The following is a 21,890-nucleotide window of genomic DNA, read 5'->3' on the forward strand; positions in this document are numbered from 1 at the left end:
ATCCTCTGTTGCCCACTTCTTTTTGCTTTCAGTCTTTCCCAGCGTCAGGTCTTTTAGACATAATCAAATGTGCTTTCCAAACGCCCACATGAGCAAAAGTAAAAACTTTCTTAAATCCTTAGAGTTAGTTTTCAGGACTACAGCTGTACCTTGACATTATTTCCTATTTCAAAGTAGGAATCTAAGCAAAGTAATATTTAACTTGTGTAAGGAGAATTAAGAGGCACCCCTCTGTTGTTTTTTTTCTATTTCTGTTGTTTTTCCTTTCAAAATATACAGCCCCAGGATTTTGCAGTGATGTTCTAATAATCCAATTTGGGTTTTAAATTCTGGCAATGGGACTTATGGGAAAAAAAATAAATTCTCTCTCCGGTAATCTGCAATGCCTGGTGCTCTCAAATAAGATCAGACAGTGATTGGAGATGATGCCTTCCTGTGACAGGGTGCTGTGTTTTGGGAAAGACTGATTATTCCTTTCATTTTGCCTGCACCAAACATGACCTGCCTTACATGCTAAAGTTTGACTGAATGCTATAGCCAGTGTCTCTCACACCTTTGAGATTCACAATAGTTACTAATTATGAGGGATGTTAATCATTTAAAAAAATCTCCTTTCAGAAAAAATATGCATTTTATACACTTCAGAGGAGGTTGTCGTTGTTTAGTTGCAAAGTCATGTATGACTCTTTGCAACCCGGTGGACTGTAACCCACCAGGCTACTCTGTCCAAAGGATTTCCTAGGCAAGAATACTGGAGTGGGTTACCATCTCCGTCTCCAAGGTCAGAGAAGGTTAATATATCAATAAAAAGGTTTTTTTCTACATCATTCTTTTAAACAGTATTGACAGACTTGTTGAATGATAAGGATTAGATTTTCTTTATTGAATAGCATATTATATAGCTTTGAAATTCACTGTTCATCTGAGAAAAGTCTATTTCCTGCTTGTCAACAGAGATTGTTTCATTTGATGTTGCTACATTGCTCAAAGAATGTAAGCTCATTCTCTGTGTATGTGCGTGTGCATGTGTGTGTGTAAAGAAGGGAAATGATGGTGAGCAGTGGAGGTGGTTATTCACTCTTATACACCAAAGTAATTCATTTGTTCAATCTGCCCATAAGTCTTAAGAGATTATGAAACAGGCATGAATTAACTCATTCGCATTAGAACAGTTTTGCCAGTTTGTTAAGAGCCATCTCTTTATGTTCTGGTCACAAAGACAAAAGGAGAATTTATTAAGATAAACACGCTCACAATTTCAACGTAAGAAGCATGTCACTCCACACTAGAACTTGGTAATATTCAAGTCAATTCCTTTATTTACAGCTTTGGAAACAGAAAAAAAAAGATAAAATAATTCTTTTACATTCACCTAACAGGATTTGCATCAGCAGTCCCATGGTTAAGTCTCCACCGTCCAATTCAGGAAGTGTAGGTTTGATCCCTGGTTGGAGAATTGAGATACTAAATGATGCTTCAGTTCAGTCGCTCAGTCATGTCCAACTCTTTGTGACCCCATGAACCGCAGCATGCCAGGCCTCCCTGTCCATCAGCGACTCCCGGAGTTTATCCAAGCTCATGTCCCTTGAGTCAGTGATGCCATCCAACCATCTCATCCTCTGTTGTCCCCTTCTCCTCCTGCCCTCAATCTTTCCCAGGATCAGGGTCTTTTCAAATGAGTCTGTTCTTCGCATCAGGTGGTCAAAGTATTGGAGCTTCAGCTTCAACATCAGTCCTTCCAATGAACACCCAGAACTGATCTCCTTTAGGATGGACTGGTTGGATCGCCTTGCTGTCCAAGGGACTCTCAAATGTCTTCTCCAACACCACAGTTCAAAAGCATCAATTCTTTGGCGCTTTCTTTATAGTCCAACTGTCACATCCATACATGACCACTGGAAAAACCATAGCCTTGACTAGAAGGACCTTTGTTGGCAAAGTAATGTCTCTGCTTTTTAATATACTGTTTATATTGGTCATAACTTTCCTTCTAAGGAGTAAGTGTCTTTTAATTTTATGGCTGCAATCACCATCTGCAGTGATTTTGGAACCCCCAAAAATACAATCAGCCACTATTTCCCCATCTATTTCCTATTAGGTGATGGGACCAGATGCCATGATGTTAGCTTTTTGAATGTTGAGCTTTAAGCCAACTTTTTCACTCTCCTCTTTCACTTTCATTGAGAGGCTCTTTAGTTATTCCTCATTTTCTGCCATAACGGTGGTGTCATCTGCATATCTGAGGTTATTGATCTTTCTCCCGGCAATCTTGATTCCAGCTTGTGCTTCTTCTAGCCCAGCATTTCTCATGATGTACTCTGCATATAAGTTAAATAAGCAGGGTGACAATATACAGCCTTGACGTACTCCTTTTCCTATTTGGAACGAGTCTGTTGTTCCATGTCCAGTTCTAACTGAGGCCCCAAAAAATAAATAAATAAATAGAACTTTTTATAGCAAAAAAAAATTGTTTAAAATAATTTAAATTCATGTAACTGGTTGTCAGAAGAATTTATAATGAAACCAAGACTGCTGAATGAGTCTGTTTGCAATCCCCTCCAACTTGCTGTACTGGACAATTTTTAAACTATTCATTATGTCAGCTAGTAGATAAATGGAGAAGTAGAAGCATGAGCATCATTATATAGTTAAAATATATCCAAGTAGGATCATAGAAAGAACCAGATTTTTAAAAATAGGCAAACCAGGCAATCTATATAAATCGCTGCAATAAATTAGAATGCTGATGCCCAGAAACAAGGGTTTCTGCAGAACACTTTGTACATAACTGATAAACGGTAACTTGGTCCTGCTGTTGGTGAAAATAAAAGCATTCCTCACCCACATGGGCCTATCTCTGAGTATTAATTTTGGCTGTGATGCACAAATTGGCAGGAAGTGCCACGGATAGTTAGCTAAAGTTCATAACAAGTAATATTATACAAGGCTTTACCAGAACAGTGAATTATTATCAAAAATGTCTATCCCAGAAAATTGAAAATTCAAACTGAAAAATGCAGATAAATGAGAAAATTTTTACAGACATGAAAGCCAGGAGAAAACAAACATTCACATTATTTGTAACTAGACTTTATAACTGCATCTATGCACAGTATAGATTCCTGTGGTTAGCATTGGAGAAACTTAGAAAAAAGAGAATTTCCAGACTCTTAAAATGTTATCTTTTTAATGGATAAGAAAATCCCATTTATGATAGCAACAGCAAAAAACATTTAGAAATAAATTTAACAAGAAATACTCCAATACTACATAAGCAAACCTATAAAATATAACTGAAAACAAGGTATTCTTGAAGATATGAGAGACATTCCATGTTCTAGGATTGGTTGTCTCAATATTAATATGTCTCTTCTCTGTTAGTTTTAAAATTTAGTGTGACTCTAATAAAAATACCAATAGCCTTTTTTCTAAACAAAGTTAGAAGAATTTGTACTTAAGTTCACGTGAAACAATACAAAAGACTAGCTAGCAAAACACTGAAAAGAAGGGGGAGGACTAATGATAATAGAACATACAGCAAAGCATCTATGATTAAAGCAGTATGATATTGGCATGTGAATAGATAGAAAACCAAAGGAGCAAAATTTAAAATCCAGAAATAATTGTGCTATGTACAGAAGTTCAGTGGCTGGTACAAGTGCTTCTGCATTTATTGGAACAAAGGTTTTGCTTTGTTTTTAATAAATGTATTGGGATAACTGGATGGCCATTTGAGAAAAGATAAAATTAAATCCACTGCTTGCATCATATATAAGAATAAACAAATTTATCATAGGTCTGGAAGCAAACATGACTACAGGGACCAAAAGAGAATGTGGTTAAATTCTTCTTTAATCTGAGTGAAAGGAAGGGCATTCTTACTATGAACAAAAGTCCAGATTCCACAAAACAGAATGATAAGTTTACATTAAGTTGCATAAAATTAAAAATTGTATGGCAAGACCCTCCCAAAACAAAAAGCAAAGTCCAAACATCATAAACAAACCTAAAAAACATAAGACAAACTAGGAAAAAATATTTGCAAAATTAGTACAGAGAGACATAATTTCCCTAACATACAAAACAGTTTTATAATTGAAGAAAAGAGGAAAAATGTCACAGAAAAAAAAATCAAATGACAGGAACAGACAAGTCACAAGAAGATATTAAAATAACCTTTGTGCATATGAAAAGATGTCTTAACAATTCAAGTTAGAGAAAGTCAAATAAAATCACACAAAAACATTATTTCTCACCCATTAGACTGGCAAAAAATATCAAACCTTGACAATGCACTCTGATGATGATGATGTTGAAAAACTAACATTCTCATACATTGCTGGTAGAAATGCAAAATGCCAAAATACTTATAAAGTGGAATTAGCCAATATCTAACATTTAACATTCTAAGAATTACTGTAAATACACCTCCAACTATAGGAATAGAAAATATATACATGCACAAGATTGTTCACTATAATTAACTACATACACAAATATAGTTATGTATATAGTTAAAGCTCAACATTCAGAAAACTAAGATCATGGTATCTGGTCGCATCACTTCATGGCAAATAGATGGGGAAACAGTAGAAACAATGGCTGACTTTATTTTTCTGGGCTCCAAAATCACTGCAGATGGTGATTGCAGCCATGAAATTAAAAGATGCTTACTCCTTGGAAGAAAGTTATGACCAACCTAGACAGCATATTAAAAAGCAGAGACATTACTTTGCCAACAAAGGTCCTTCTAGTCAAGGCTATGGTTTTTCCAGTGGTCATGTATGGATGTGACAGTTGGACTATAAAGAAAGCGCCAAAGAATTGATGCTTTTGAACTGTGGTGTTGGAGAAGACACTTGAGAGTCCCATGGACTGCAAGCAGATCCAACCAGTCAAGCCTAAAGGAGATCAGTCCTGAGTGTTCATTGGAAGGACTGATGTTGAAGCTGAAGCTCCAATACTTTGGCCACCTGATACAAAGAACGGACTCATTTGAAAAGACCCTGATCCTGGGAAAGATTGAGGGCAGGAGGAGAAGGGGACGACAGAGGATGAGATGGTTGGATGGCATCACCAACTCAATGGACATGGGTTTGGGTAGACTCTGGCAGTTGGTGATGGACAGGGAGGCCTGGCATGCTGCGCTTCATGGGATCACAAAGAGTTGGGCACAACTGAGCGAATGAACTGAACTGAATATAGTTAAACATAAAACTATATAAACACAAATTATATCCAATACTTTGCAATTATATTATTTTATTGGATATAATTTGTGTCTAAACATATGAGGTGGTTTAATTAACCATATCACAAATACTCAAAGGAGTACTATGCAGTTATTAACATACACACTCTGCTATATATAAAATAAATAAACAGTAAGAACCTAATGTATAGTACAAGGAATTATATTTAACATCTTTTAATACCCTATATTAAGAAGACGTGGCAAGAATACACAGAAGAACTGTACCAAAAATATCTTCATGACCCAGATAATCATGACGGTGTGATCACTCACCTACAGTCAGACATTTTGGAATGTGATGTCAAGTGAGGCTTAGAAAACATCATTACGAACAAAGCTAGTGGAGGTGATGGAATTCCAGCTGAGCTATTTCAAATCCTAAAAGATGATGCTGTGAAAGTACTGCACTCAATATGCCAGCAAATCTAGAAAACTCAGCAGTGGCCACAGGACTGGAAAAGGTCAGTTTTCATTCCAATCCCAAAGAAAAGCAATGCCAAAGAATGCTCAAACTACCACACAATTGCACTTCTCACAAGCTAGCAAAGTAATGCTCAAAATCCTCCAAGCCAGGCTTCAATAGTACATGAACCGTGAACTTATAGATGTTAACTTAAAGCTGGTTTTAGAAAAGGCAGAGGAACCAGAGATCAAATTGCTAACATCCATTGTATCATGGAAAAAGCAAGATAGTTCCAGAAAAACATCTACTTCTGCTTTATTGACTATGCCAAAGCCTTGACTATATCGATCACCACAAACTGTGGAAACTTATGAAAGAGATGGGAATACCAGACCCCCTGACCTGCCTCTTGAGAAACCTGTATGCAGGTCAGGAAGCAACAGTTAGAAATGGACATGGAACAACAGACTCGTTCCAAATAGGAAAAGGAGTATGTCAAGGCTGTATATTGTTACTCTGCTTTTTTTAACTTATATGCAGAGTACATCATGAGAACCGCTGGGCTGGAAGAAGCACAAGCTGGAATCAAGATTGCTGGGAGAAATATCAATAACCTCAGATATGCAGATGACACCACCCTTATGGCAGAAAGTGAAGTAGAACTAAAGAGCCTCTTGATGAATGTGAAAGAGAGAGTGAAGAAGTTGGCTTAAAGCTCAACATTCAGAAAACTAAGATCATGGCATCCGGTTCCATCACTACATGGCAAGTAGATGGGGAAACAGTGGAAACAGTGGTTGACTTTATTTTGGGGGGGCTCCAAAAATCACTTCAGATGGTGACTGAAGCCATGAAATTAAAAGATGCATACTCCTTGGAAGAAATATACGACCAACCAAAACAGCGTGTTAAAAAGCAGAGACATTACTTTTCCAACTAAGATCCATCTAGTCAAGGCTATGGTTTTTCCAGTGGTAATGTATGGATGTGAGAGTTGGAGTATAAAGAGCACCGAAGAATTGATACTTTTGAACTGTGGTGTTGGAGAAGACTCTTGTGAGTCCCTTGGACTGCAAGGAGATCCAACCAGTCAAGCCTAAAGGAAATCAGTCCTAGGTGTTCATTGGAAGGACTGGTGTTGAAGCTGAAACTCCAATACTTTGGCCACCATATGCGAGAGCTGACTCATTTGAAAAGACCCTATTGCTGTTAAAGATTGAACGCAGGAGAAGGGGGCAACAGAGGATGAAGTGGTTGGATGGCATCACTGACTCATTGGACATGAATTTGAGTAAACTCGAAGTTGGTGATGGACAGGGAGGCCTGGTGTGCTGCAGTCCATGGGGTTCACAGAGTCAGACACAGCTGAGCCACTGAACTGAGCTGAACACCCTATAATGGAAAAAAATTTGAAAGGATATATATGGATAACAATCACTTAGTTGTACACCTAAAACTAACATAGCATTTTAAATTAACTATACTTCACATTTTTATTTTTTTTCTCCCCAACAAGATTATTTTATTTAATTTTTTTCCATTTATTTTTATTAGTTGGAGGCTAATTATGAACTGAACTGAATACCCTATAATAGAAAAAAATTTAAAAAGGATATATATGGATGACAATCACTTAGCTGTATACCTAAAACTAACACAGCATTTTAAATTAACTATACTTCACATTTTTTAAAAAAATGAAAAGAAAATAAAGATTTTTGTGAATGCATAAGCAGTGATTTCTAGATGTTGTGAAGTGAAAAATGCAAATGCAAAGCAGCATAGATAGTACACTACTTTTGTTCAAGAAAAAAGAGAAAGTAAGAAAGCATGCATACTACTTATTTCTACATTTTAAAAAAGCTTACCCACTCAGGAAGGGTAAACTAGCAGAGAATGAGGTTGATTACCTACAAAGCGTGGAGGGAACTGAGGCAGAGGAGCTGCAAAAAGGAGTGACAGTTCTCTGAGTTTTTGTAAATTTTGGCTTTCTGGAAGCATATTCAGGTTGTTAGTAATTGAAATGTCAATTTAAATCAGTAATGGTAATAAAGTAGTTCCTAATATCAGAGAAAATAGAAATAAATGAACAAGGATCTTTTTCAAATAAATAACACAGTCCCACTGGAAAAGGGAAGAGAGCTAATCTAAGTTATTAATGAACATGGTATCTGATATATGTCCTGTCTTGGGAAGAGAAAGAGGTCAGGTGAAAAAGAAAGCTGTGAACAAATTCTGAACCCTCTCTAGTAGATTTGTTTATTGTAAGGATATAAGCGAAGCCATTCTATTAGGTATATTACAAGATTGAGCAAGTTATCAAACATGTTTATGTGACTGTGATCTCAAGTAAGAGAAGGGACACACAAACAAGTAATAGGGTGGCAACCCCATAGGAACTCATGATTTCTAACACACATGTGTGTGTCTGTGTGTGTATTGGAGTGTGTGTGTATACACATGTACACATACATTTGTGTGTATATATGTATGTATGTGTAATTATTGTTCTTGTTCAGTCACCAAGTCGTGTCTGACCATCTGCGACCACATGAACTGAAGCACACCAGGCTTCCCTGTCCTTCACTATCTCCCTGAGTTTGCTCAAACTCATGTCCATTGAATCAGCAATGCCATCCAACCATCTTGTCCTCTGTTGTCCCCTTCTCCTCTTGCCCTTGATATTTCCCAGTATACATATGTGTATGTATCAAGTCAAGTCAAATGAAGTTGCTCAGTTGTGTCCGACTCTTTGCGACCCCATGGACTGTAGGGTACCAGGCTCCTCCATCCATGGGATTCTCCAGGCAAGAATACTGGAGTGGGTTGCCATTTCCTTCTCCAGGGGATCTTCCCGACCCAGGGATTGAACCCGGGTCCTCCGCATTGCAGGCAGACGCTTTAACCTCTGAGCCACCAGGGAAGCCCATGTGTATATATATGTCTATATAAATACATATGCTTTTTAGTTTTCCTAGAAGCAAAGACACCCAGAAGCAATCAGTTGACCTAGTGCCCAGATATATTGGAGTCTAGTGCTTCCCTGAGAAATGTTTGATTCTAGAATGAGACAGAAGGGATAAGTGAGAAACAGGGAGAACCATATTCCAGAAAGTAAGAAAGCACTCCAAAATTGAGGAGGCATGTCATGAGAACACAGGACCCAACACGAAGTGGCTTCAACTAGAAAAACCTTTAAATATAGGAGCAACACAATAACAAAGGAAAAGTAGTTGGTTACAGACAGTTCAAAAGTAAAAAGCCATGAGTCCATAACAATAAGTAGGTAACAAAGTAAAGGAAGGAAGGACGCAGTGGAGGAGGGAGGGAGGAAGGATGGAAGAAGGAAGAAAGGAGGAGAGGAAAGAGGGAGGCAGGAAGGAAGGAAAGAAGGAGGGAGGGAGAAAGGGAGGAAAGAAAAGTCAAAGGAGAGCTCTCACTTATAGAATATTGGGAGTCAATTGGTAAATGTAGATAGTATGATTAAGAATTAGAAAATCATCATTTTGCAGCCAACATAGCAAAGACAAATTCAGGCAAAAACCTCAATGGGAGTTAAATCAAGAGGGGAAAATTCATAGTGGGTATTTGCATGGATTTGAAAATTTTTCCTACAGATTGATATTACTTGCAAGGGAAGAAAAAAGATAATAACTCTTCAATGGAGAACTCAGACAACACACTGATAGAATCATCAAATTTAACACCACCAATGAAAGGCATTTGGACATAACATCTTGAGAAGGGTATAGCATCCTCTATGAGACATTTCAACTGAGATTGTATAACTTCAATCTAATAGTGAAGAAATAATAGATAAATAAAAAATGAAGGGTGGCTCTATTTTTTAAATGGGGAATTATACTTCAAAAATATCAGTGTTGTTAAAAGATAAAGAAAAGCTGTAGAAATGTTTCAGATCAAAGGAGGCTAAAGAAACATGACAACTAAATGCTATACTAGATCCTAGAGTGATCCTGTGCTGGAGGAAAAGTAATGTTATACGGGAAACTATTAGATCAGTTGACAGACTGGAATACAGATGAGGAACTGAACAACAGTTAAATATATTACAGGCTTACCTGGTGGCTCAGATGGTAAAGCATCTGCCTACAATGTGGGAGACCCAGGTTTGATCCTGGATCGGGAAGATTCTCTGGAGAAGGAAATGGCAACCCACTCCAGTGTTCTTGCCTGGAAAATCCCATGGACGGAGGAGCCTGGTAGCTACAGTCCATGGGGTTGCAAAGAATTGGACACTACTGAGTGACTTCACTTTCACTTTAAATATTTTACAATATGGGGTTACATAAATGAGGCTCCTTGTACTTAAAAAAAATACACCTAAAGTATTAGGGATAAGAGGTCATAGTGTATGAAATTTGCTCTCAAAGGGTTCAGGAAAGTATTATGTAATTAGATGGATGGATAGATTAGATTGGCAGATTAGATGCGTTAGGTGATAGATAATACATAGATTAAAAGATAACAAATAATAAAGCAAATGGTGCTAAATGTTAAGAAAAGGTGAAGTTGGGTAGAGACTGTCCAGGCATTCTATGTATGATTCTTTTTCTTGCAACTCTTAAGTTTGAAATTATTTCCAAATTAAAAGTTTAATAAAACAGCTTATAGATGGCACATTTAATACATAATTTTGAATATAAGATCCAGGCATTTTAATTCACATAAAGTCAAGTTATTCATCCCATCCACCCCATCCCCAACCAAATAAATATTGAACAAATATTGAGCAAATGTTATTTGAAGGATACCAAACATGGGCCTGCTTGGAATCCATATCTCAGTGTAGCTCTCAATATTAATGAACTTGTAAGGTAAGCTAAGTTGTTTTGGTGTCATTTATATCTCCTGGAAATTAGAACATAAAAACCAATGGAAGCAAACTTCTGCAGCAATTCTTACCAATAAGAAAATCGTGCTTAGTTATCAAAACAGAAATGCTAAAATCTCAGGAAAACAAAAAGCAGCAGTAAGGTCATATTTATTTTGGGGGCTCCAAAATCACTGGAGGTGGTGACTGAAGCCATGCAATTAAAAGATGCTTGTTCCTTGGGAGAAAAGCTATGACCAACCTGTGAAAGTGAAAGTGAAGTCACTCAGTCGTGTCCGACTCTTTGGGACCCCATGGACTGCAGCCTACCAGGCTCCTCCATCCGTGGGATTTTCCAGGCAAGAGTACTGGAGTAGGTTGCCATTTCCTTCTCCAGGGGGATCTTCCTGACCCAGGGATCAAACCCGGGTCTCCCGCATTGTAGCCAGACGCTTTACCATCAGAAACACCAGGGAGGCCTAGACAGCTTATTAAAAAGCAGAAACATTACTTTGCCAACAAAGTTCCATCTAGTCAAAGCTATGGTTTTTCCAGTGGTCATGTATGGATGTGAAAGTTGAACTATAAAGAAAGCTGAGCACTGTAGAATTGATGCTTTTGAACCGTGGTGTTGGAGAGGACTCTTGAGAGTCCCTTGGACTGCAAGGAGATCCAACCAGTCAATTCTAAAGGAAATCAGTCCTGAATATTCATTGGAAGGACTGATGCTGAAGCTGAAGCTCCAATACTTTGGCCACATGATCCAAAGAACTGCCTCATTGGAAAAGACCCTGATGCTGGAAAAGATTGAAGGCAGGAGGAGAAGGGGACGACAGAGGCTGAGATGGTTGGATGGCATCACTGATTCAATGGACATGAGTTTGAGCAAGCTTTGAAATTGGTGATGGACAGAGAAGCCTGGTGTGTTGCAGTTCATGGGATGGCAAAGAGTCAGACACAACTGAGTGACTGAACTGACTGAACTGAAGGTCATCTTAGAGTCCTTGATAATCAGCAAGTGAACATATGGAGGTATTACACTTGATACCCCAAATGTTAGAAGAACAGAATGCAAAAATATTCAGAGAAAAAATAAATTTGACCCCCAAACATGAATTTGTGAAAGAGTCTACAATAAACGACCACCAAACATGAATTTCTGAAAGAGTCTCATATGTTTAAGAAGTTATGAAGCCCTCATAAATTCAATTCTAATAGACAAGACTAAAAATGGAGGTACAAATGGATTGGATTGCAATGTGTGATAACATAAGACCTCAAAAAATTTTAATATAAGCACAAAGGTTAAAAAAAAACAAGGCATGCAGCAAAGAATGTATGAAAAGGGTGATGAGGAAATATAAAATTACCGTCAGGAAGACTAATTCTCCAGTGAATTTGAGGTGCTCACCCCACCCCTGCAACAGTGCAAAAGAAAACAAAAAGTTTTCTGCTGCTATAGTTGAAGCAAAAAAATAAAGAAACAGAGGGCATTTTGCTAAGCCTGAAGGGTCATGGATGAGACATTGCTTGGGCTGAATTTTGCAAGAAAAGTTTAAGAAATAAGAGAGTCAATCAAGCTTCCAGCCCGGGGCCATGGGTTCCACCCCTAGTTGGGGAACTAAGATTCACACATACTAAGATTCACCACATTCCTTGCGGTGCTGCCAAAAAAAAAAAAAAAATTAAAAAAAAAAGAAATAAGGGAATAAAGGGGGCTTTCTATGCAGAGGATAACTACAAAGAATGCCACAAAGGTATGTTGTTGAGAAGGAGTCATAAGTCTTCTATTAAGAGAGTCTGAGGATGATCAGATGTCTGAGACACAGCCAGGTCACAAGAGCCTAACGTATCACACCATGGATTTGGGAATTCATGCTACAGTTGAGAGATATGGAGATCTTTGAAAAATTTTAATATTAGCATTTAGTATTACATAGTTCCTCTAAGCACTACTTTAGCCCCATCTCCCAGTTTTGATATGACACATTTTTCTTATCATCTTGTTCAAAATGTATAAAGTTTTTTACCTTGTGATATACTTTTGCTCCTGGGGTTCCCAGGTGGTGCTAGTGGTAACGAACCCCCCTACCAATGCAGGAGACCTAAGAGACTTGGGTTCAATCCCTTGGTTGGGAAGATCCCCTGGGGAAGGGCAAAGCAACCCACTCAAGTATTCTTGCCTGGAGATTCCTGTGGACAGAGGAGCCTGGTGGGTTACAGTCCATAAGGTTGCACAGAGTCAGAGATGACTGACGCAGCTTAACACAGCACACAGCATGTATTTTTGACCCATAAATTAATTAGAAGTGGGCCACTTAATTTGTGAATATTTTATGTTTATCTAGGTAGGGTGTTGTTACTGCTTTCTAAGTGAATTCTTGTATCATCAGGGGACATACTTTGCAAATATCCATCTTTTAAAATCAATTTGGGAATTATTTCATTGCCCGGGATGTGACCTAACTTGGTAAATATTTCATGTTCATTTGAAAAAACTTTGTATTCTTTAGTCATTAGGTGTGATGTTCTATGCCTGTCAATTTGGTGAAGATCGATCATTTACTTTCTTTTACTTTATTTTTAAATTAATTTTTCTTGGCGTATTGTTGCTTTATAATGTTATGTTAGTTTCTGCTGAACAGCAAAGTGAATAATCAGCTATACGTGTGTACATTCATCTCCTCTTTTCTGGATTTCCTTTCCATTTAGGTCACCACAGAGCTGAGTGGAGTTCCCCATGCCATACAGGAGGTTCTCGTTGGTTATCTATTTTATACACAGTACTCTTTATATGTCAATCCCTATCTTCCAGTTCATCCCCTTGTGGTGTCCATATGTTTGTTCTCTATATCTGTGTCTCTATTTCTGCTTTGCAAATAAGATCTATACCATTTTTCTAGATTCCACATATATGCATTAATACACAATATCTGTTTTCTCTTTCTGACTTACCTTACTCTGTATGACAGTCTCTAGAGCCATCCAAGGTCAGTCCTTTAGATCTTCTACATCCTTACTAATTTTTTATAGGGTTGTTCTATCAACTACTAAGAGAGGAACATGAAAATTTTCAATTATAATTGTAGATTTAACTATTTATTCCTTTTTTTCTTTCTTGATATATTTTAAAGCTGTTCTATAACTGTAATACATTAGTAATATGTGTGTGTTTGTGTGTGTGTGTATGTACTCAGTTGTGTTCGACTCTTTGCAACCCCATGGACTATATAGCCTGCCAGGCTCCTCTCTCCATGGGATTTCCCAGGCAAGAATACTGGAAGGGGTTGACATTTCCTCCTCCAGGGGATCTTCCCAAAACAGGGATTGAACCCACATCTCTTGTATTTCTTGCAGTGGCAGGCAGATTCTTTATGACTGCACCATCTGGGAAGCCCGTATTAGTAACATATTGGCACCTATCATCATGAAATGTCTCATTTTGTGAATAGCAATCTCCTGTCTTGAAGTCTGAAGGAGCCACAAGCTCACAGTTTCGCCCAGTGGACTCTGTTTTCTGAGACAGACTCCTCTCTCATTTCTGTCTGCAGTTTCCCAAGCCCCAAGCAATAATCCTCACACATGTGTAGCTGCAGTTATCCAGGGATTTGGAGGGAGTTTATGTTAAGACTCTGTGAGTCATTCCTCCCGCAACTTTCTCATTTCCAGGATTTCTCTCCTAAATTTCCAGCTGCTTTGTCAACCCTAAACAATGTCTTTTTGACAGCGAGCCGCTAGGATATAGTCTAGAGGGTCATCATGAAGACTTTAGATACTGTTCTAAATGCGATGGGATGCATTGAAGATTTTGAAAGAGGAGCATGATGTGATGCAAACTTGATAGCAGTTAGATGATTCTCAATGCTCTAAGGAGTCTGTTGTTGAGTAGCAAGAGTGAATGTTGGGAGAGGCCAGCTCGGGTGTGACTACAGTAGTCCAGATGTGTCCTCTGAGCTTCATCGTGGACCGGCTATCTGCAGTGATAAACACACTCTGGGAAACTGAAAGTAACATTTTTCACAAGGAATCAATCTTTGTAAATGTCTATGTTTCTGGGTATGTTAGGGCCTGATTCACTATATTTTGGCTTATGAAGTGTAAGCAAATGAACAGTCCCTTTAATAAAGAAAAAAGTTGACAACCTCATATTTCATTTAACAAATATTAACTGAGGGACTGTCAAGTGACTGGTGGGCTCTGACCTAAGGTGGGGACATACTAGGCAAAGTCCCTAGCTTCAGAGAGGTTATAGTCTAAAGGGGTAGATGATAGTAGATTAATGGATGTGGCTTTGACAGGTGGAGGTAAGTGTGCTGCAAAATATGAGGAGAAGATTTATCGAAAATGAACTGTAACTTCAGAGTGTTCAAGTAAGTCTTCTCCAAGGAGATCACATCTCAACAGTGACCTCAATGAGGAAAGGATAGAGTCATGTGCAAATCCAGCAACATCAGACATCCAGATGGGAGAGTGTTTTGGAGTCATGTATTGCAAGAACAGAATGCTGGCATTTGGGCTTCCCAGGTGATGCTAGTGGTAAGGAAATTAGCTGCAACGCAGGAGTCACAGGAGACACGGGTTTGATCCCTGGGTCAGGAAGATCCCCTAGAGAAGGAAGTAGCACCCCACTCCAGTATTCTTGCCGGCAGAATCCCATGGACAGAGGAGTCTTGTGGGCTACATTCCATAGGGTCACAAAGAGTCAGAAGCGATTAAAGCGACTTAGCACACACAATGCTGACATTCAGAAAGATGCTGTCTGAGACACAGCCAGGGCCAGCGACTGTCAGGTCTCAAGGGCCATTGTTAGGAGTTTAATTTTATTCTGAAACATGACTGGTAGTCACTGGACTAGGAAAGTAACATGAGCTGATTTATATTTTGAAAGTATCACAACAATGTGTTTATTAGAGCAATTCTTCTTAATCACTTCCTTTTGAAGAGAAAATGCTCTGTGATTTCTTGCATTTCTGTATATCTTGAGAGCAGAAGTACTTGCTACCTTGGCAACAGATTATCTTTCTAAGGATGTCTGGGTTAGAGACAGTGCCTTCCTCAGGAGCACATACGCTAAGCATGCATTCCACCCCTGTAATGCAGCCCACCGCGTATATCTCATAGGCTTCCCAGGTGGCGCTAGTGATAAAGAACCCACCAACCAATGCAGGAGACGTAAGAGATGTGGGTTTGGTCCCTGGGTCAGGAAGATCCCATGGAGGAGGGCATGGCAACCCACTCCAGTATTCTTGTCTGGAGAATCCCCATGGACAGAGGAGCCTGGTGGGTTACAGTCAATAAGGTTGCAAAGAGTTGGACATGACTGAGCGACTTAGCATGCACATGCATGTATCTCCTAGCTCTCTTTGAGACACCCCAGAGGACTTGGAGCTCAGGAAACAGGAGCAAACATTGATTTTCTGGCTCTTTCTTTTCCCTTGAGCAATGAAGTCTTTTGTCTCTGACTCAGAATTGTGTCTTTTTCCAGCATCCATGAAACTGTAGCAGCCTAACTTATTAGTTTGTAAGTCTGATAAAAGCTCATATCCTGCATTTCTTGACCATTTTGGTAAGGAGGATGAGATGCTGACAGACACAGCACATTCTGGAAAAGGCAGGAGGATACCCTCACAGGCCAGGAATGGGGAGAGAGAAGTCTGTGGGAATCAGAAATGAAAAGTATCAAATCCAATAGTCCATTTGGCAATAGATGGTGTCCTTCTCTTCACTGCTTTTTAATGAGGGGAGATTGGAGAGGTGGTGGCAGGCTAAGCGCAGGGAACTGGGCTTAAAGACAGAATACAATCCCCACTTCCTCTTCATTAAAAAACTGTGACAAGAAAGATAGCATTTATTGCCAAGTTGACTGTATGATTGGGGAAGGGAGGTAATCAGGAAAGCAGAGCTTTTCTCCCATCTGATTGTTTGTCGCAGTTCAGTTCAGTTCAGTCGCTCAGTCGTGTCCGACTCTTTGCGACCCCATGAATTGCAGCACCCAAATGTGCAAGCTAGGACCAAGATTCATCTTGGGTGGGTGAAGTTTCTGTTCACTGGCAGATAACAGCTACAACAATACTCACTTACATTTAATGTGAAAGGGGGAAGATTTGCATGTAGTTTGAGCAGAAACCTGGCAAATAGTAGAGGTGTGGCTGGTTCAGCAGAAGGCGAGGAGTGGCAGTGTGAGGCTCGAGGAAGAAGGGCGCCATCCACGCCGTTGTATGGCCCCACCATTTTTCAGTCTACCTGGAGAGCCTTGAAAGCCTCTCAGAAAGGACATTAAAAAAATCTCAAGAGGTTGTTTTCCATAAAGTCTTAGCTGCTATAGGAGAGTTTTGGTCACATGTGTATGCATGTGTGCTAAGCTGCTTCAGTTGGGTCCGACTCTGCGACCCCATGGACTGTAGCCTGCCAGGCTCCTCTGTCCATGGGAATTCTCTAGGCAAAAATACTGGAGTGAGTTGCCATGCCATCCTCTAGGGGATCTTCCTGACCCAGGGATCAAACCTGTGTTTCCTGTGGCTCCTGCATTGCAGGTGGATTCTTTACTGCTAAGCCACTGGGAAACCCTTTGGCCACATGGAAGACACCAAACTCCAGTGAGAAGCCATAGATGAGGCATCAGCTAACATTTGGATCCACTGTGGCTATAGACCTTTTGTTTTCAGGAAGATATCTATCAAGGATTTATTGAAGTAAAACTTCATGGTAAACCCTTCAAAGTAAGGTAGTTGTGAAATATACCCCTAGATAACTGAATGAGTCTCTAAATAACAGTTTCCTATGAGTCACGTATGAGGTCCTCATCCTTCTTCTTCCCCAAATCCAGGTCTCTGTCAAGATCCCATCTGCATCACCAAAGTCACAGGCTGCACAACACTATTTCTTAGAGATGCCAGTGAGAGACCAATTAAATGTTGGGGTGCATCTAAGAAAAATTATGACTCTGACTTTAAAAGAGTCAATCAAGAAGTTTGCTTTCATAGAGAATTTTCATAGAAATTTCATAGAGAAACCTCTAAAAATGGAGGAAGCTTTTGAGACTAACCTTTTGAGGTTAGTCCTAGTTTATTATGGCGCTTCCCAGTTGGCACAATGGTAAAGAATCTGCCTGTCAATGCAGGAGACTTGCAGGAGACGCAGTTTCTAACCCTTGGTAGGGAAGATCCCCTGGAGAAGGAAATGGCAACCACTTCAGTGTTTTTTTTTTTTTTGGCCTGGGAAATCCCATGGACAGAGGAGCCTGGCAGGTTACAGTTCATGGGATAGCAGAGTCAGACACGTTAGTTTATTACAATGCAATCATATCATATATTTTCCTGTACACTATGGTGGAATGTGAGAAAACAGGCATTGATACAGTGTTTGTTCTTGATTTCTTCTCCGTTTAACCCTCAACTGAGGTAATACATATGTCTGGCTAATGGATTATGGGAGGGAAGAAGACTGATTGATCACTGAAGTCTGCAGTCTTTGGGTTCCTGTGATGTAGACCAAGTAAGAAAACTTCAGGCCTACCTGCCACATAGTTTTTGTGAAGCTCTTAAGGATAAAAGGCAAATCTTCCAAGCTTCCACACAGAGAAGAGTTTATCAATAATGAGTCAGAATCAGGAGAGATATTCCCACTGCAATCAGGAAGCTGCAACAGAGCAAAAAAAATGTTTATGGTTTTATGGAATTTGAAGATACTACTTGCAGCCAAGATATAACACAGGGGTGAGAGAGAGAATGTAAAACTTATCTCACAAAATTGAATAATTAACTCAACAAAATGATAGATGCATATAAAGACTTGAAGAATACAAGGTGATTTATGAAGAGTCTACTTATTAAAAACTCAGGAAAGTAATTTTTTTTTATGTCCATGGAATATCGTTTTTAATGGATATGTATTTGGTCACAGAGTAAATCTTAACTGATTCCAGCAATGCACATTTTATGGCAACACCTTTGAACTGAAATTAAATAAAAGAAAAATGTAAAATTTCTGATTATTTGGAGATATTAGTAATAAACATAAGAATAACCTATATGAAAACCTACAGGATATAGCTAAAGGAAAATCCACAGCTTTAATAGAGTTGACTATTAAATAAGAAAGATTTAAAACAAGTGGAATAGCCATTCAATTTAAGAAAGAGGAAAAATACAGGAGCTGGAAATTAATAAAGATAAAAGCAGAAATTACTGATTTAGGAAATGATAATAATAGTTAACATCTATAGAGCATTTGCCATGTACCAATTACTAAGTGCTTTGTAAGCATTGTGTTATTTAATCTTCATAATAACTCTAAGAGATAATATTCTTCATGAAAATTAACAGTCATAGATCTTTATGAGACAAATAACTATATCAGACTCTACAAAGAAAAATAGAATTACAATTGTATCAGAGGTCTTTTAAAGAACTCCTTCAGCCTTTGATGAGTTTAGAAAATAAAAGGCCAACATTCCCTGCAAAATTAACAAAATAAAAACAAAGCTCAGAGAATTTGAATAATTAAACAAGGTAGAGTACATGTATATTTATATTTTTCTCTTACAAACCTGTTACATGCTTAGAATTAATAAACATAACAAATATTAAGACACCAATGACAATTAAATCTGAAAAGCTGGATCTCATACAGGTCATTGTCTTTGTCTAGAGTTTAATACATCAAAGAATTAACAAGCATTTCCAAGGAGAAAAATCATGAAATTTTAAATGTATCTTCATCTGAAATTAAATAACAAATGATGATTTTATTTTCAAAATTTATGAGATGAAGCCAAATCTACACATACAACCAAATTAGCAGCCTGGAAAATTTTGAAAACAAGAGAAAATAAAAATAAATAATTATTGAACTAAGAAAGTTCAGATATGTAAAAACTAATGAAAACCAGCAAGAAAGGACTTCTGAAAATGAAGTATTAATTAAAAAACTATTTTAAAAGACAAAGAAGAAGACATTAAATCTTTTTGCTCTTACTTTCAATTTCTTTTTTCTATTCTAATTCTAGGAATCAGCAAACTAAAATGGACTGGAATGGGTGAATTTAACTCAAATGACCATTATATCTACTACTGTGGGCAGGAATCCCTTAGAAGAAATGGAGTAGCCATCATGGTCAACAAAAGAGTCCGAAATGCAGTACTTGGATGCAATCTCAAAAACGACAGAATGATCTCTGTTGGTTTCCAAGGAAAACCATTCTATATCACGATAATCCAAGCCTATGCCCCAACCAGTAATGCTGAAGAAGCTGAGGTTGAATAGTTCTATGAAAACCTACAAGACCTTTTAGAACTAACACCCAAAAAAGATGTCCTTTTCATTATAGGGGACTGGAATGCAAAAGTAGGAAGTCAAGAAACACCTGGAGTAACAGACAAATTTGTCCTTGGAGTATGGAATGAAGCAGGGCAAAGGCTAATAGAGTTTTGCCAAGAGAACACACTGGTCATAGCAAACACCCTCTTCCAACAAAACAAGAGAAGACTCTACACATGGACATCACCAGATGGTCAACACCGAAATCAGATTGATTATATTCTTTGCACCCAAAGACGGAGAAGCTCTATACAGTCAGCAAAAACAAGACTGGGAGCTGACTGTGGTTCAGATCATGAACTCCTTATTGCTAAATTGAGACTTAAACTGAAGAAAGTAGGGAAAACCACTAGACCATTCAGGTATGACCTAAATCAAATCCCTTATGACTATACAGTGGAAGTGAGAAATAGATTTAAGGGACTAGATCTGATAGACAGAGTGCCTGATGAACTATGGATGAAGATTTGTGACATTGTACAGGAGACAGGGATCAAGACCATCCCCATGGAAAAGAAATGCAAAAAGGCAAAATGGTTGTCTGAGGAGGCCTTACAAATAGCTGTGAAAAGAAGAGAAGCAAAAAGCAAAGGAGAAAAGGAAAGATATTCCCATTTGAATGCAGAGTTCCAAAGAATAGCCAGGAGAGATAAGAAAGCCTTCCTCACCAATCAATGCAAAAAATAGAGGAAAACAATAGAATGGAAAAGAATGGAAAGAAAACAAAAGAATGGGAAATTTTCTTCAAGAAAATTAGAGATACCAAGGGAATATTTCATGCAAAGATGTGTTCGATAAAGGACAGAAATGGTATGGACCTAACAGAAGCAGAAGAAGAAGGTAGCGAGAATATACAGAAGAACTGTACAAAAAAGATCTTCATGACCCAGATAATCATGATGGCGTGACCACTCACCTAGAGCCAGACATCCTGGAATGTGAAGTCAAGTGGGCCTTAGAAAGCATCACTATGAACAAAGCTAGTGGAGGTGATGGAATTCCAGTTGAGCTATTTCAAATCCTGAAAGACGATGCTCTGAAAGTACTGTACTCAATATGCCAGCAAATATGGAAAACTCAGCAGTGGCCACTGGACTGGAAAAGGTCAGTTTTCATTCCAATCCCAAAGAAAGACAATGCCAAAGAATGCTCAAACTACTGCACAATTGCACTCATCTCACACGCTAGTAAAGTAATGCTCAAAATTCTCCAAGCCAGGCTTTAATACGTGAACCGTGAACTTCCAGATGTTCAAGCTGGTTTTAGAAAAGGCAGAAGAACCAGAGATCACATTGCCAACATCCGATGGATCATCAAAAATGCAAGAGAGTTCCAGAAAAACATCTATTTCTGCTTTATTGACTATGCCAAAGCCTTTGACTGTGTGGATCACAATCAACTGTGGAAAATTCTGAAAGAGATGGGAATACCAGACCACTTGACCTGCCTCTTGAGAAACCTATATGCAGGTCAGGAAACAGCAGTTAGAACTGGAAATGGAACAACAGACTGGTTCCAAATAGGAAAAGGAGCATGTCAAGGCTGTATATTGTCACCTTGCTTATTTAACTTATATGCAGAGTACATCATGAGAAACGCTGGGCTGGAAGAAGCACAAGCTGGAATCAAGATTGCTGGAAGAAATATCAATAACCTCAGATATGCAGATGACACCACCCTTATGGCAGAGAGTGAAGAGGAAGTAAACAGCCTCTCGATGAAAGTGAAAGAGGAGAGTGAAAAAGTTGGCTTAAAGCTCAACATTCAGAAAACTAAGATCATGGCATCTGGTCCCATCACTTCATGGGAAATGGATGGGGAAACAGTGGAAACAGTGTCAGACTTTGTTTTTTTTGGTTTCCAGGATCACTGCAGATGGTGATTGCAGCCATGAAATTAAAAGATGCTTGCTTCTTGGAAGGAAAATTATGACCAACCTAGATAGCATATTAAAAACAGAGACATTACTTTGCCAACAAAGGTCCGTCTGGTCAAGGCTACGGTTTTTCCAGTGGTCATGTATGGATGTGAGAGTTGGAATGTGATGAAAGCTGAGCACTGAAAAATTGATGCTTTTGAAT

Source organism: Cervus elaphus, chromosome 29, assembly GCF_910594005.1.
Source record: "Cervus elaphus chromosome 29, mCerEla1.1, whole genome shotgun sequence".
In the NCBI taxonomy this organism is placed as follows: domain Eukaryota; kingdom Metazoa; phylum Chordata; class Mammalia; order Artiodactyla; family Cervidae; genus Cervus; species Cervus elaphus.